Source organism: Carcharhinus amblyrhynchos, chromosome 25 (genome assembly GCF_965287045.1).
Source record: "Carcharhinus amblyrhynchos chromosome 25, sCarAmb.v2.hapA, whole genome shotgun sequence".
In the NCBI taxonomy this organism is placed as follows: domain Eukaryota; kingdom Metazoa; phylum Chordata; class Chondrichthyes; order Carcharhiniformes; family Carcharhinidae; genus Carcharhinus; species Carcharhinus amblyrhynchos.
In genome coordinates, this window is record NC_137348.1 from 29831564 (window position 1) to 29846992 (window position 15429).

At 44.2% G+C, this 15429-nt stretch overlaps 1 protein-coding gene across 1 annotated transcript in view; it reads right to left on the reverse strand.

Annotated features, from left to right (window-relative positions):
• The window catches only part of LOC145358118 (tenascin-like), a 141776-nt gene extending 128505 nt beyond the window's left edge, over positions 1-13271 (reverse strand). The window contains exon 1 of the mRNA XM_080211792.1: positions 12917-13271. The gene's annotated coding sequence lies outside the window, so the exon portion shown is untranslated. The remainder of the gene's footprint in view (positions 1-12916) is intronic.
• Positions 13272-15429: the final 2158 nt, after the last annotated feature.

Genomic DNA, 15429 nt, shown 5'->3' on the forward strand with positions numbered 1-15429 from the left:
ACTAACAGGGGACTCCTGGAGTTAGCTGTGTTCTATAAAGTGGGTAAGAAGTCTCACAACACCAGGTTAGAGTCCAACCAGTTTATTTGATGGTAATCTACTGGTTGGACTCTAAGCTGGTGTTGTGGGACTTCTTACTGTGTTTACCCCAGTCCAACACCGGCATCTCTACATTATGACTTCTATAAAGTGGCCCAGTGGTCGGGAAACCAGTCACATTTCAAAGCCACAAGATCATGGGTGCGCCCTTGAAGAAAGCTGTGTGGGGTAAAGTAAATGGAGGGGCTGGTTTCTACCTCTATGCTCCATTAACCAGTTCCATTCCCGCATGTCACACCTGGAGCTCAATGTCTAACAAAGGAGCTAAAGAGAAAAATTATACGAGTGTCCACTCTCTCAATGGTGCCCACATCCTGAGAATGAAAGAACACAAAAAAATCCCCTCATGGTTCTGAATTTTTTAAAATATATATTTGCACCGCCTCTTTTTATGGATTGCGTTAATGTACTCACCAGCTTCATTTTATTGGCTTTGAAGAGATCTTTTTTAAAGTTTATTTATTTGTTAGTGTCACAAGTATGCTTACATTAACACTGCAATGAAGTTACTGTGAAAATCCCCCAGTCGCCACACTCCTGTTCGGGTACACTGAGGGAGAATTTAGTATGGCCAATGCACCTAACCAGCACGTTTTTTTGCACCGAGGGAGGAAACTCACGCAGACACAGGGAGAACGTGCAGAGTCCAAACAGACAGTGACCCAAGCCGAGAATCGAATCCCAGTCCTTGGCACGGTGAGGCAGCAGTGCTAAGACAGGTCGCCACTTGTTCCTTCGCTCTGCAGTTTCAGAGTCATCCGCTGCATCTTTGCGGATGTTGTTGTTGCTTTAAAGATAAATAAATAACTTCCTGCTGCTTCTCTCCCTGTTTCAATTCCGCCTCCCTGGTTGAGATGGTCAAACATCGTGGCAACCGAGGACTGGAGTTAAGAGGTGTGCAAGTGATCTAGCTCAGCTATTCACCAGATAAATCTGCTGACCCACTGGAGAAACATTTTAACGGAGCGTTGTTCTAACGTTAATCTAACATGAATGGAAAGAAAACTGGATATCTCCACTCCCATGCCAACTGTTGTTAATTAGATTCAATGTTGCAGACACTGAATCGAGCCAGATGGCAAAAGCAGATTGTGGAATGGCTAGATTTTAAATAATTAATTAGTGCCCAGAATCAAATTTCCTTGACTACAAACTTTACAAACATTTTCATTAATTAACTCTGTCACCATGACGGCGACTCTTAGGAGGGGTGTCCCTTGACGCTGAAGAGGGTGAAGTGAAAGGCGGTATTCGGTGGAAATGCCTCTGGACTACTTTACAATCTCTCACAACACACTCAGAATTACCATTCCATGCTCGGAGTTGTGAAAACCGTAGCCTCACGTTGGATTGCTTTCAGAATTATTTACAGGTTCTTTGTTCCTTGGGCCATAACAATGTACCTGCCATCGTTACATCAGTCTATGGTTGAGCTGCTGTAACAGCCAAGAGCCCTCAAACAGACCTTTTCCATCTAATTGTCACTGCGCTTCTATTTTTTAAAAAATATATCATTCTGCTGTTGGTTCTTCAGGAAAACTAGCAAATCTGACAAGAATATACAACCAGACTGACAGAAGCAGAGCTCCATCCTGCACATTCACTTCTCTTTATTCTGATGGCCTAGTGGTATAATCGCTAAACTATTAACCCAGAAACACAGTTAATGTTCTGGGGACACGTGGTCGAATCCCGCCATAGAAGATGGTGGAATTTGAATTCAATAAAAAAAACCTGGAATTAAGATTCCATTGATTGACGATTGTCGGAAAAACCCACTGTGTTTTTTTAGGGAAGGAAATCTGCCGTCCTTACCTGGTCTGGCTTACATAACTCCAGAGCTGCAGCAATGTGCTTGGCTCTCAACTGCCCTCAGGCAACTCAGAATGGGCAATGAATGTTGCCCAGACAGTGATGCCCATGTCCCACGAATAAGTTAAAAAAATATAAATCGCTGACAAGGCCAGCACTTGTTGCCCATCCTTAATTGCCCTTGAACTGAGTGGCCTGCTGGGTCATTTCAGAGGATAGTTAAGAGTCAACCACATTGCCGTGGTTCTGGAGTCCCACGTGGGTCAGACTGGACCAGGATGGCTGATTTCCTTTCTAAAAGGGCATGAGTGAATGAAATGGGCTTTTCTTTTTATACAACAATTGATGATAGTTTCATGGCCACCACAACTGAGAATAGATTTGAATTTCAGATTTTTTTTTTAATAAGCTGAATCTATATTCCACCAGTTGTGTTGATGAAATTTGAATTCATGTCTCCAAAGTCTGGGTCCATTGATACTAGTCCAGTGATATTACCATTGGAGGAATCACACAAAAATGATTGGTAAAACAACGGATTCTTTATCTGAAGGTAAGATAACGTAGATATAATGGTAGCTGGGAGGCTACGTAGACATGACTGACCTCTCGGAATGCTGCTATGTGGTGTCCGTAGAATCCTGGGATTAGACATCACATCCCCACTTGTCGTGGGTAATTATGGATAGCAATTTAAAATATGTCTCAAAACCTTTACAGCCTCTCCTCTACCTCTCAGATGTATGATTCCAGAGCCTGAGGGCACGCTGATCCCACTTTTTCTTACTATGGGTTTCATTCCATCCTCATCTGAATTCATACAACAACAGCCCTCCCCTTACAATGTTCATGTTGGTAACCCTTTATCTCCTCTCTATCTGTTGCTCCACAGTTAGCATCAGAATTCCTGTCCATGGCATAGTTCCATCCTCTGCAGCAGCATGAGGTAGGAGCCAGGAACCAGGGGCAGCACTAAGGAATGAACATAAGAACATAAGAAATAGGAGCAGGAGTAGGCCATCTGGTCCCTCGAGCCTGCCCCGCCATTCAATAAGATCATGGCTGATCTGTTGTGGCTCAGCTCCACATTCCCGCCCTCTCCCCATAACCCTTAATCCCCTCTCTTATCAAAAACCCATCAGCCCGCGTCTTAAAAATATTTAGCGAGGCAGCCTCCACCACTTCAACGGGCAGAGAATTCCAGAGATTCACCACCCTTTGAGTGAAGAAGTTCCTCCTCAACTCCGTTCTAAACCGCCCCCCCTTTATCTTGAGGCTGTGCGCCCTAGTCCTACTGTCCTTTCTGAGTGGGAAGAGTCTCTCCACCTCTATTCTACCCATCCCATTCATCATCTTACACGTCTCAATGAGATCTCCCCTCATTCTTCTAAACTCTAACGAGTACAAGCCTAGTTTATTCAGCCTCTCCTCATAGCTCAACCCCCTCAACTCCGGTATCAGCCTAGTAAACCTCCTCTGCACTCCCTCCAAGGCCAAAATATCCTTGCGTAAATACGGCGCCCAAAACTGCACACAGTACTCCAGCTGCGGCCTCACCAATGCCCTATACAGCTGCAGCAAGACCTCCCTACTTTTATATTCAATCCCCCTCGCTATGAAGGCCAGCATCCCATTCGCCTTCCTGACCACCTGCTGCACCTGCAAGCTGGGTTTTTGCGACTCATGCACAAGGACCCCGAGGTCCCTCTGCACCGTCACCTGCTGCAGTTTTTCGCCACTTAAGTAATAGTCCTTCCTACCATTCTTCCTACCAAAGTGGACCATCTCGCACTTGCCAACATTAAATTCCATTTGCCAGTTCCTGGCCCATTCACCCAGCCTATCTAGATCCTTCTGCAGACTCTCCACGCCCTCCGCACAATTTGCCTTTCCACCAATCTTGGTGTCATCAGCAAATTTTGACACCATACACTCAGTTCCCTCCTCCAGATCATCTATATAAATGGTAAATAGCTGAGGCCCCAGCACCGACCCCTGAGGCACTCCACTAGTCACCAACCGCCAATCCGAATAGCACCCATTGACCCCCACTCTCTGCCTCCTATTTGACAACCAGTCCTCTATCCACGCTAACACCCTACCCCCAACCCCATGTCCCCTGACCTTCTGCAATAACCTCTTGTGAATGGAACTTGTTAATTGGATGTTAACTTGTGTTCAGGTGGTGGGTATAAAGCGAGGAAACTCATCAGTGCTCAAACAAGGGTGTAGTGGTAATGCCGCTGGACCAGTGATCGAGAGAGGAGGGCATGTGGCGTTATGGTAGCATCCCTGCCACTGAACCAGAAGCTTTGGGTTCAAGTCTAATGCCAGGACTTGTTGGCCACAGAAGGAGCATTCATAACGTGGTTCAACTGGCTGATAATCAGCTCAATAATCATTCCACCACTTCCCCAATATTCCCCAATGCATAAAACAGTGTGGGTGTGAAGATATACTAAAATAAAGAGTCATTGAGAGGCCCGAGCTGATGATCTGGGAATACAGATTCAAATCCTCCCAATTGGATTTAAATTAAAATAACATCTGGAATATCAAGCTTGCCTCAGTAATAATGACCATGAAATTATCATTGGTTGTTGTAAAAACCCATCTGGTTCATGGATGTCCTTTAGGGAAGGAAATCTGCCATTCTTACCCAGTTTTGCCAACATGTGACTCCAGGCTCTCAATTGATTTTTAACTGCCCTCAGAAATGGCCTAGCAAGCTACTCAGTTTAAGGGCAATTAGGAATGGTCAACAAATGCTGGCCTCACCAGCAGATGGTGCATGCAATGTAAAATATCTTTAGGTGGCACAGTGGTTAGCACTGCTGCCTCACAGCGCCAGGAACCTGGGTTCGATTCTCAGCTTGGGTGACTGCGTATGTGGAGCTTTCACATTCTCCCCGTGTCTGCATGGGTTTCTTCGGGGTGCTCTGGTTTCCTCCCATAGTCCAAAGATGTGCGGGTTAGGTTGATTGGCCATGCTAAATTCTCCCTCAAGAGCGTACTCGAGCAGGCGTTAGAGTGTGGCGACTAGGGGATTTTCACAGTAACTTCATTGTAATGTGAACGTAGGCCTACTAACAAATAAACTTTAAGTTGCTCCATCATGTCAGAGTAAATATACATGGACAGGGCTCGAGTCGAATTGCTGTTAGTGCAGGCTCAATTGGCCGAATGGCCTTTTTCTGCACTGTAGGGATTCAATGAAATCAAAGCTTGTAAGTATATAAAGACTAGGCTTCAGTTCTAGTCCACAATATTTGGCAATCGAAGTCCAAACTGAACTGGCAGTGATATTAAGTTTCAGCTCTGAACACGAGCAGCTGGACATGCACTTCAATGGAGAGACTGTCAATGTGAAAGGTGCACTGTTATGTGAAATGACTTACTCTGCAATGAAAGGCAGGAAGTGGTTTATGCAGAAGAATATAACAGTGGTTTGAGTTGCCCTGGGAGTGGAGTGGGTGGGTTTTGTGATACTGCTGGAATACATCGAGATGGCAGCGAGGGCCAAGGCAGCTGGACTATTATGGGCTGTGGGTTTCCGTCTTTGTGGCTAACTTCCGTGAGTGGTGACCACATGAGAGAGAGAGGGGCGGGGGACAGACAAGGAATTGCAGTCGACTGGAAAAGGACACAGATTAGACCGTAGCAGAGAAATTTTAGGGTAGTTAGGATGATTAGGAGTCTCGAGAAAAGCAGCAGGAATGAGAAAGGGACAGGAACAATAGCTGAAGAAATGTAAATGCAAAGGTAACTTCAGCAAAAAGCAGCAGCAGTGGGGACTGCATTCTATTTCAGATGAAACAAGGCACCCTTATTGAGCTAGTACTTGGACCGATGATGGTTAATGTTGTAAAAGGTATTAACCACCACCTTCACTCTATGACTTTCAAGCATGACATACTAACATACAAAACAGGAGAAAAAGTAGGCCATTTGGCCCCTCGAGCCTGCTCTGCCATTTGATAGGATCATGACTGATCTATCTGCGTTTCACGTGCTGTATTCCCATCTACACACAATAACCTTCGATTCACTTGCCCGACAAGAATTTGTCCACCTCAGCCTTAAGAATATTCCATGGCTCCATCTCCAGTGCTTTCTGAGGCAGAGTTCTGTAGTCGCATTCAGACAATTTTTTCTCTTCACCTCTTGTAAAAGGGCAACCTCTAATTTTTTTTTTTAAAAATTAATTTATGGGATGTGGGCATCACTGGCTGGCCAGCATTTATTGCCCATTCCTGGTTGCCCTTCAGAAGGCGGTTGGTGACCTGCTTTCTTGAACCCCTGCAGTCCTTGAGGTGTAGACAAATCCACAGTGCTGTTAGGAAGGGGTTTCCAGGACTTTGACCCAGCAGCAGTGAAGGGACAGCAATATATTTGCAAGTTAGGGTGGTGGGGTGACTAAGGTGATATTCCCCAAGTATGTGCTGCTCTTGTCCTTCTAGATGGTAGTGGTCATGGGTTTGGAAGGTGCTGCCAAAGGCATCTTGGTGAATTCCTGCAATGCATCTTATAGATGGTACACACAGCTATCACTGTTCATCAGTGGTGGAGGGATTGAATGTGTGTGAAAGTAGTAACAGTTCTGACCTTATGATGGGAGAGAGTTACTGATGAAGCAACTGCAGATGGTTAGGTCTAGGACACTACCATGAGGACCTCCTACAGAGATATCCTGGAGTTGAGATGGCCTTCAGCCACCATAACCATCTTCCTTTGTGCCAGGTATGACTAAAACCAGCTGAGGGTTTTTCCCTGTTTCCTACTGACTCCAGTTTTGCTGGGGCTCCTTGATGCCATACTCGGTCAAATGCTGTCTTGATATCAAAGGCAGTCATTCTCACCTCACCTCTGGCATTCAATTTTTTTGTCTATGTTTGAAATAAGATTGTAATAAGACCTGGAAGTCAGTGACACTGGTGGAACCCAAGCTAAGATTCCTAATTGTCTATGGCAGTACTACCGAGCCACACTTGTCGATGGACATTGAAGTCCTCCACTCAGAGTACATTCTGCACCCTTGCCACTTTCATCAAGTGGTGGAAGAGTTCTGATTCATCAGTTGAGGAGGGGCAGCAGGAATTTTCCTTGCCCTGTTTGACTTGGTGCCACAAGGCTGCAGGGGATCCACAGTCCATGTTTCGTCAACTCCTAGGGCAACTCCTTCCCGACCATATACCACTCTGCACAAACCTATGTTGGGTCATTCTCAGTAGAGATAGGAATAGCGATGGTGGTACCTGGGACATTATCTATGAGGTATGATTCCATGAGTTTGACTATGTGAGATATTGCTTTAATTATTCTGCGAGGCAGGTTGCCAATTTCAGCACAAGCTCTCAGGTGTTACTAAGAAGAACTTTGCAGGGTTTTTATAACAGTGCTCCTTGCTTCTGGACTCACCCACAAGAGAAATTACCATTTCTCCCCCCATCTTGCCACGACTATTCAAGAGCTCATGTACTTTAATCAAGTTATTCTTCTTCTAAACTCCAGTGGAAACAAATCCATGCCTGTCCAACCTTTCCACAGAAGGCAACCAGCTCACTCCAGGAAATGAACATTTCTGCACCCTTGTCAAGTTAATGCCTGGATAGAGTGGACGTGGGGAAGATGTCCCCATTAGTAGGAGAGACTAGGATCCAAGGGCAGAGTAAAGGGACAACCCTTTAGAACCAAAACGAGGAGGATTTTTTTCAGCCAGAAAGTAGTGAATCTGTGGAATTCATTGCCATAGATGGCTGTGGGGGTCAGGTCATTGAATCCATTTATGACAGAGATAGAATGGTTCTTGATTGGTAAGGGGGTCAAAAGTTACGGCGAAGAGGTGGGAGTATGGGGTTCAGAAACTTATCAGCCATGGTTGAATGGCAGAACAAGCTCAATGGGCTGAACAGCCTGATTCTGCTCCGATATCTTGTGGTCTGACAGTAACCAAACACTCCAGCAAAAGTTGCAAGCTTGTAGTAAAACAGGGGATTTGTGTGATTTGCAGAAACCTGCTAGGTTTCAAGTGTCGATTTGATTATTTCTAGTGAGGTTCCAGAATGTCATCCCAAATCAATGTCCTGAAAAATAATAAAGGTGGACTGTGCTTTTCTGATAGGATAAACCTCACAAAAGATACTTGCAAACATCCAAACAAATGAAAATCATTTGAACAAAAAAAGTGTACACAACATCCTTCCACTACCACCAGTCCCCTTCCTCTCTCGAAACAAATAGAAAGGAGGAATTGTGCCATTTTGAGTTGGAAGTAAGCGCATATATCTGAACGTGCGTTAAGACTAGTTCCCGGGGATACTTGCCAAATAAGGATTGAGTCAGGATTCTGGCCTGAACTCTCACTTCCCTCGAACTGTGAACCAAGCAATCTCTCTGTCCTTGGTGCTAAATGTGCAACTGTAGTCATGAATGCAAATATTTCTTTTGTAATGCTTTATTTAACGTGGCCCCTTTCCTCACAGTTTTCACGGGATATGTTGATTTCTTTTACCAGCTTATATATTTTTTCTTCATGTTAATGAGAATCGTAGCAAAAAAAAAATCCAATCTTGCATAATTATTTGTCACTGGGCGATCTCAAACCACAAAAAGGAATTCTAGAATTCTGGAACTGCCAAAAGCACAATTTGAGAGATGATACAGGATATCATTCCTACTCTCTTTGTACATGGCAAAAAATGTATCTGGTGTGGCCTTACTAATCATTTCAGTGAAACCTGGTCCAATTTTTGCTGCGAGAACGTGATTAAACTGTGTAAAATCACACTATAGGCAGTAGCAAACAACGTAATCAACACTTCAGCGTCAGCATTGGGACGAGGTGTGTCTGCTGCAATTGTGGTTTCTCTCCCCTTTTAATTCTCCTTAAGGTCAGATGTAAGCTGGTTAGATTGAGTGTACAGTTGCCTCTGCTCTATCCCTATTTTGCTTCAGTTTGAACTCTGATGTACATTTTATATCTAACTTACGTGATTAATCAGTCAGGGCATTAAGTATAGGAATTGAAAAATCATGTTGCAGCAGTGTAAGATTTTGGTTAGGCCGCATTTGGAGTATTGTGTTCAATTCTGGTCACCACACTACCGGAAGGATGTTGATGCATTGGAAAGGATGCAGAAAGATTTACCAGGATGTTGCCTGGTTTGGAGGATATGGACTATGAAGAAAGATTGAATAAACTTGGATCTTTTTCATTGGAGCATGTGAGGACGAGGGAGGACCTGATAGAGGTTTACAAGATTATGACAGACTTGGATAGAATAGATAGTTAGAGTCTTTCTCCCATGGTCAAAGGGTCAATTACTCAGCGGCATAGGTTGAGAGTTAGAGGGGGAAGTTTAAAATAGATATAAGGGGTAAGTTTTTAAACACAATAGGTGGTGAATGTCTGGAGCGTGCTGCCGGAGGAGGTGGTGGAAGCAGATTCTGTAACAACGTTCAAGAGGCATCTGGATAGATAGGCAGGGAATAGAGGGATATGGACTACGTAGAGGCAACAAAATATTAGATTAGAGAGACATCTGTGTTGGCACAGTCTTGGTGGGCAGAAGGGTCTATTCCTGTGCTGTACTATTCTTTGTTCTCTTTGTTAATTCTCTCATTTCCGCGTGCTGAAAACTTACAATGTTTTATACAATCCTTTAAAATATCTGCTCCATGCTTCTTCTCTGGCTTCTAACTCTTTCTACAATTTATTTATTCTTCCCTGTCTCCACACCCAGGCTTAATAGATCATGCACAGTGAGCATCAAGAATAAACAGACTCTCATAATTAAATACAGAATAAGTGAATGCTACCAACCCTAACTATAGGAGTATTGTACCGTCCCTACGTACAGCATCTCAGGAAAAGAAGGGATATGAAACTGTTTTTTAAGAAGGTATTTAGCTATAAAACTAATCATTAGTATGGTGATCAGGACTAATCATACTAGTCCCTAGTATGACTAGTAGTTATACTAGTGATGACACTGGAATGTGCTATCATGCTAGTTAAATAATTACTTGTGATGAATTTCAGATTGTTGGCTGAACTTCCAGATAGAGAAGATTCACAAGAATGTGTGATATTAACGTGACTATGTGCCAATTTATAATCTGAGCTCCATTCACACAGCAGATGCTTTATTTAGGTTTCAGCCGTACACTAACAATTTCATGAAACTGATTAAATTTATGCTGGAACAGAAATTGACACAATTAAATGTCAGTGTCACAGCAACCACACCTTGCCAACTCCGCCCCCCCACCCACCAAGATAATTTGCCCATCACGAAAATTTCAGGAATATTGTACTCAGTGAAGTAATTGCACTATTCATAGAATCCCTACAGTGCAGAAGGCGACTGTTCAACCCATCGAGCCTGCAATGACAACAATCCCCCCCCCCCCAGGCTCTAGCCCCTTCACCCCGGGTATTTACCCTGTTAATCCCCCCTGACACTGAGGGGTAATTTAGCATGGCCAATCAACCTAACCCACACATCTGTGGGATGTGGGAGGAAACCAGGGAACTCGGAGGAAACCCACGCAGGCACGGGGAGAACGTGCAAACGTCACACCGACAGTCACCTGAGGCTGGAATTGAACCCAAGTCCCTGGTGCTGTGAGGCAGCAGTGCTAACCACTGTGCCACGGCAATGGGACATTGGAATCAGGTCAAATTCTGTTTAAAGCATGAACGCTTCAAATTGCTCATTACAACATTAGCAACAAATGCATAAACACATTTATATTAAACTCCTTTGGCCATTATTTCATGTCATTTAAAATAACTTAAAATAGGAAAATATTTTATTTTGAAAGGGTTAAAGGATTTGTTAAAGTGGAAGACAATGACCTTCATATAAATATATTTTCATGATTAGCACAGCACAATTTCAAGGATTTTAAATGAAGCAAAATGAACTTTACACTTTAGACAAATGCAGTACTTGTGTGGAGAACAATTACTTGACATTTCCAGCTGAAACAAATACATTTTAAAAAGAACCTCTCAAAATCCCAAGTTATGAGGGGCAGGCCTATATACTCAAGTGCTTACACATTCATCTTAATGTCTTACTGTTACGACTTGCCTCTATTTGGGCGTAACTTTGAAATGATGCCCAAGCGTTTAAAACAAACTGCCACACTGCTGAGGTTAAACACCCACCAGAGACACTTTTGAATAACGGAAAACACAAAATGCACCTTTATTTTTGTTAGGTCTTCTCACCCCCTTGAGCATTTGGCCATGAAGGCAGGCAGGTGAGCTGCCCATAAATGGTGTTTCTCCAAAACTGACCACCAGGAGGTGTGCAGTGGCATCCACCATTCCTTTCAAATGGACCATTGTTCCAGTTCGGGGCACCAGCTATTTGTTACTTCCCTAGAATTTCCTAACAGTCTTTGTTTGGAATCACAGGGATGGGTCCAGCCAGTGGCTCCCAGCTCTCACAGGCTAGTTTGTTGCCAACACAGTGCCAGCAACCAAACCTCACCAACTCTTATATACATATAGGACTTGTGAGAAGAAAGCCCAAGAACAACTGTTTCAATTTATGGGCAAAATAAAATGAACCATCTCAGGGAGAAAGGAATAGAAAGGTAAGTGGAAAAAAAAGGGAACATTTACAAAAGACCAGGACTTTGATGGACATTTGGGTTGAATGAGTTGATGTCATGCAGAATGGCAAGCAGGTGTGCTACCACTGACCTTGGTGCCTTAAGCTAAGGAGAGGAGTTCAACAGGGGCTGGTAGCTTGGCGGGGTGGGGGGTGAAATAAAAGCAGTCGGGATGTCTGCTGCTAATATTATTCTAACGGCATGCACGTGATGACAGAATCACACTCAGACACTTCTTCGCTCACGGTCAGAAAGCTCGTTAATATTTATAAAGTTTAATTTATTTATTGTCACGAGTAGGCTTACATTAACACTGCAATGAAATTAACGTGAGAATCCCCAATGCCCAGGCTCATTTAGGCAAAGTGTTAACAGTCAGAAGCCGCGGAACCAGAGCTCTGTCCCCTGATCCAAGGGAGAGAGAAAAAGAGAAAAAAATTAAGATCAGGGAAATTGAGAAGGGAAGGGAAAGAATTCGCGCACGTGGACTGAGGTATTGAACAATTTGGGTTCCGACGAAGCTGTCAACCCAATGCGAGAGATCAGAGCTGAGGAGTCCTATCAATATTCAGAAAATACAATGACCAATATTCATCAGTCAAGACAAAAGAAAAAAAAATCCCTGGTGATCACGATTACAACCTGAGCAGTGAGCTGCAACCTTTAACTTACTGCTCTGGGCTGCTGCTACTGCAATACAATGAGGAGGGTGGGGGGGAGGAGGGTCCCGTATCAGCTTTGCCACACATGGGCTTACTTCTACACAATAAATCTATCCTTCACCGGGCGCGCTGAATCACGGCAAGATTCACTTTGCTCAGAACCGAATTGCCTCTGTGAGCCAGTAGCAACTATTTTAACATTGTCCTTCCTTTTTTTTCAGCTGACAATCGATCTATTCATCCCTTTGAATGGGGAGTTGAATACCAACCTTTTTTTTAAAAAAAGAATTGGTTTTAGCTATGAAGTCTGCTAATTGCTGAGAATCGCTCTGGGGTGAACACAAAGGTGCTTTAACTATCTCCCACTTTCTATAATATCAGATGAAAGGTCCCTTTTCGCAGCTTCTGTTAGCTCCACGCACAAACTCGGTGGGTATCCTTCACACAATGACAAAACCAGGGATCCCACTTTAGAAAATATTTGCAATTCAATACAGGGAGAAAAGAATGAATGCATTTCTTTTGCTGAAAATTACTGCACCGTCAGCATTATTTTAACATATACACACAGACACATACACACAAAGATTGTGTGGACTTCAATCAAAATGCCAATAAGATGACCTCTGATTAAGATCATCCATTTGAAATCTCAATTAAATATATCGGCAAAATACATTGAAGCCATGGCAGATTCTATAAAGCAGCTTTCTTACCTTGAATTGTACTGGCTGCGAACCATGCAGTGATCAGACTTAAGAATTCAGCTCCACTACCTACAATGAAACTTGCCCTTCAAGCTTTCTGTTGCAGTCTGTGTTCACATTGGAGGGACAGCCTGCGTGAAATCCTAGGGTAGGTGCTCAGGAACAAAAGCTAAATTCACCCCCCTCCCTCTCGCACACCTTTCTTCAAACAGCAGGCTGGGGTTAGTCAGGCAAGCGAGCATGCTTTCCGTTTATATAGCATCTCTGAAAACAGTGAACTTTGGCATCATCCGTGTAATGAGATGCCTTCAGGCTGACTCCAAAAGTGATGAATTAAAGCTGCAGCCACTCTGTTCTGCTTGCTTTTTTGGAAAATTGTTTCAACATACCATGTATGGTGAAGGATGAAGTCACTTTAAGGTTTCCGAACACCCCCAGCCACCCACCCACCCAGTGGCTTAGCTCATAGGGAGATCTCTCATTCCACGTAAAAGTTACAAGACCAATCAGTTACTAGGTAGTCTGGTATCTAATTGCAAAAGGGAATCGGAATCAGGAGAGGTTTTAAAATGAGCTGCTTGCTGCTGCAGCAAAGGCAGACTTCAGGTTCCTTTTGTTAAAGCTCCAATTACTGCTCTCTGGCTCTCTCATCAGAGGTTTCAGGCAAATGACACAGGCGGAAAGTGGATGACCTAGAAATCATGTCTCCCCCTCCCCGCTCACAAATGAATTATCAAGCAACCACTCAACGGGTCACCTCCTCGATTGTTATCAACGCAGCTTGTTACAGATGTTAACAAAAACCGCAACGCGAACGAGCCTTCAAACACAGGGTCGGCACAGCACTGCTGCCTCACAGGCCCAGGGACCCGGGTTCGATTCCCGGCTTGGGTCACTGTCTGTGTGAAATTGGCACGTTGTCCCCGTTCCTGCATGGGTTTCCCCCCACTGTCAGAAAGACCTGCTGGTTAGGTGCATTGGGCTTGTGAGATTTTCCCTCAGTGTACCCAAACAGGCGCCGGAACGTGGCGACTAGGGGATTTTCACAGTAACTTCATTGCAGTGTTAATGTAAACTACTAGTGGCACCGAGAAATAAACATTAAAAACTTAACAATTTGTATCAAACACATGATCACTTGCAAAAAAATAAGGATATAACTTCCAAATATATCAGTAAATAATATTTATCGAAGCATTTGATTATTTTATATTTATCAATATGCCATTTCAGCCATAATTCAATGTGCAGCACTCTCACATCAGAGTGGAAAGGTTTGTGGGTTCAAGTCCCACACAGGACTCGAGCACAGCATTCTAGCCCGACACTCCAGTGCAGTACTTGAGGAATGCTGCACTACCGGAGGCACTGTCAGATAACCCAGTCTACTCCCTCAAGTGGACATAATAGATCCCATGAAATATTTTGGGGAAGAGCAGAAGACTTCACCTTGGTGTCCCGGGCAATATTTATCCTTCAGTCATTATTGCCAAAAATCGATTATCTGGTCATTACTACCTTGTTGTTTGTGGGAACTTGGTAGGGTTTTAAAGATGGTGAGTCACATGGCTGCCAACTCTCACTGCCATTTAGCGCTCACTTTTGTTGATTGGAATTCGGCGGGACTTCCACCTTGGAAGGAAGTCCTTCTCGCGAGAGCTGTTGACAAATTAGAATGGCCAACAACTCTTCAACCAGGCCAGGCACAGCGCTGCAGTGGCCAGGTATGGTACCAGAGCACTCTGCTTGGAACCAAGTCCCAGGATGTTTTGGTTAGGTAACATGTAGGGTGGTCAGGGGGCAGATTTGGGGAGTAGGGGTAATTTTGGCATTGGTGGATTGGCTGAGGGGCTTTCAGAGTGATGGGTGGAAGCAAATTATTGCAGATGCTGGATCTGAAACCAAAAGAGCAAATGCTGGAAAATCCCAGCAAGTCCAGCAGCAACTGTAAAGAGAGAAAAGAGCTGATGTTTCAAGTCCAGGCCCTTTGTCAAAGCTCAACCCTAATTCAATGTGCAACTTTGACAAAGGGTCGCCTGAACTCAAAATCTCAGCCTTTTTCTCCCCTTACAGATGCTGCCACACCTGCTGAGATTTTCCAGCATTCTCTCTTTTGGCCTCCAGAATGAGGTGCCTCTACCCCACAACATTCCTGCCTGAGATGGGGTAAAGTTTAAGGATTGGATTTTCTGGCAGCCCTCGCCCCAAGACCAGAAGTTCCCAACGAGTTTGATGGACCTTTGCATGGTCCTGTCCCGCCTGCTGTGACTCCGGTGGTGGGTGGGACGGGAAAGTTTCACCCCAAATGTCACTTTTCCACCCTACCTGCACCCACCAGCCTAAAAATTGAGGCTGGGCAGGAAAAGGCCATTAAATGGCCATGTGGGGGCCTTAATGGGTGAGTTTCTTGCCCAAGACCCTGTCCACTAAGCATGAAATTACTGGGTTTGGGTGGGTGGGTTTCTGGGGAGGAAGGGAGGGGTAATCCCGTCCATTCAATTTCACACTCCTGCCTACCCCCC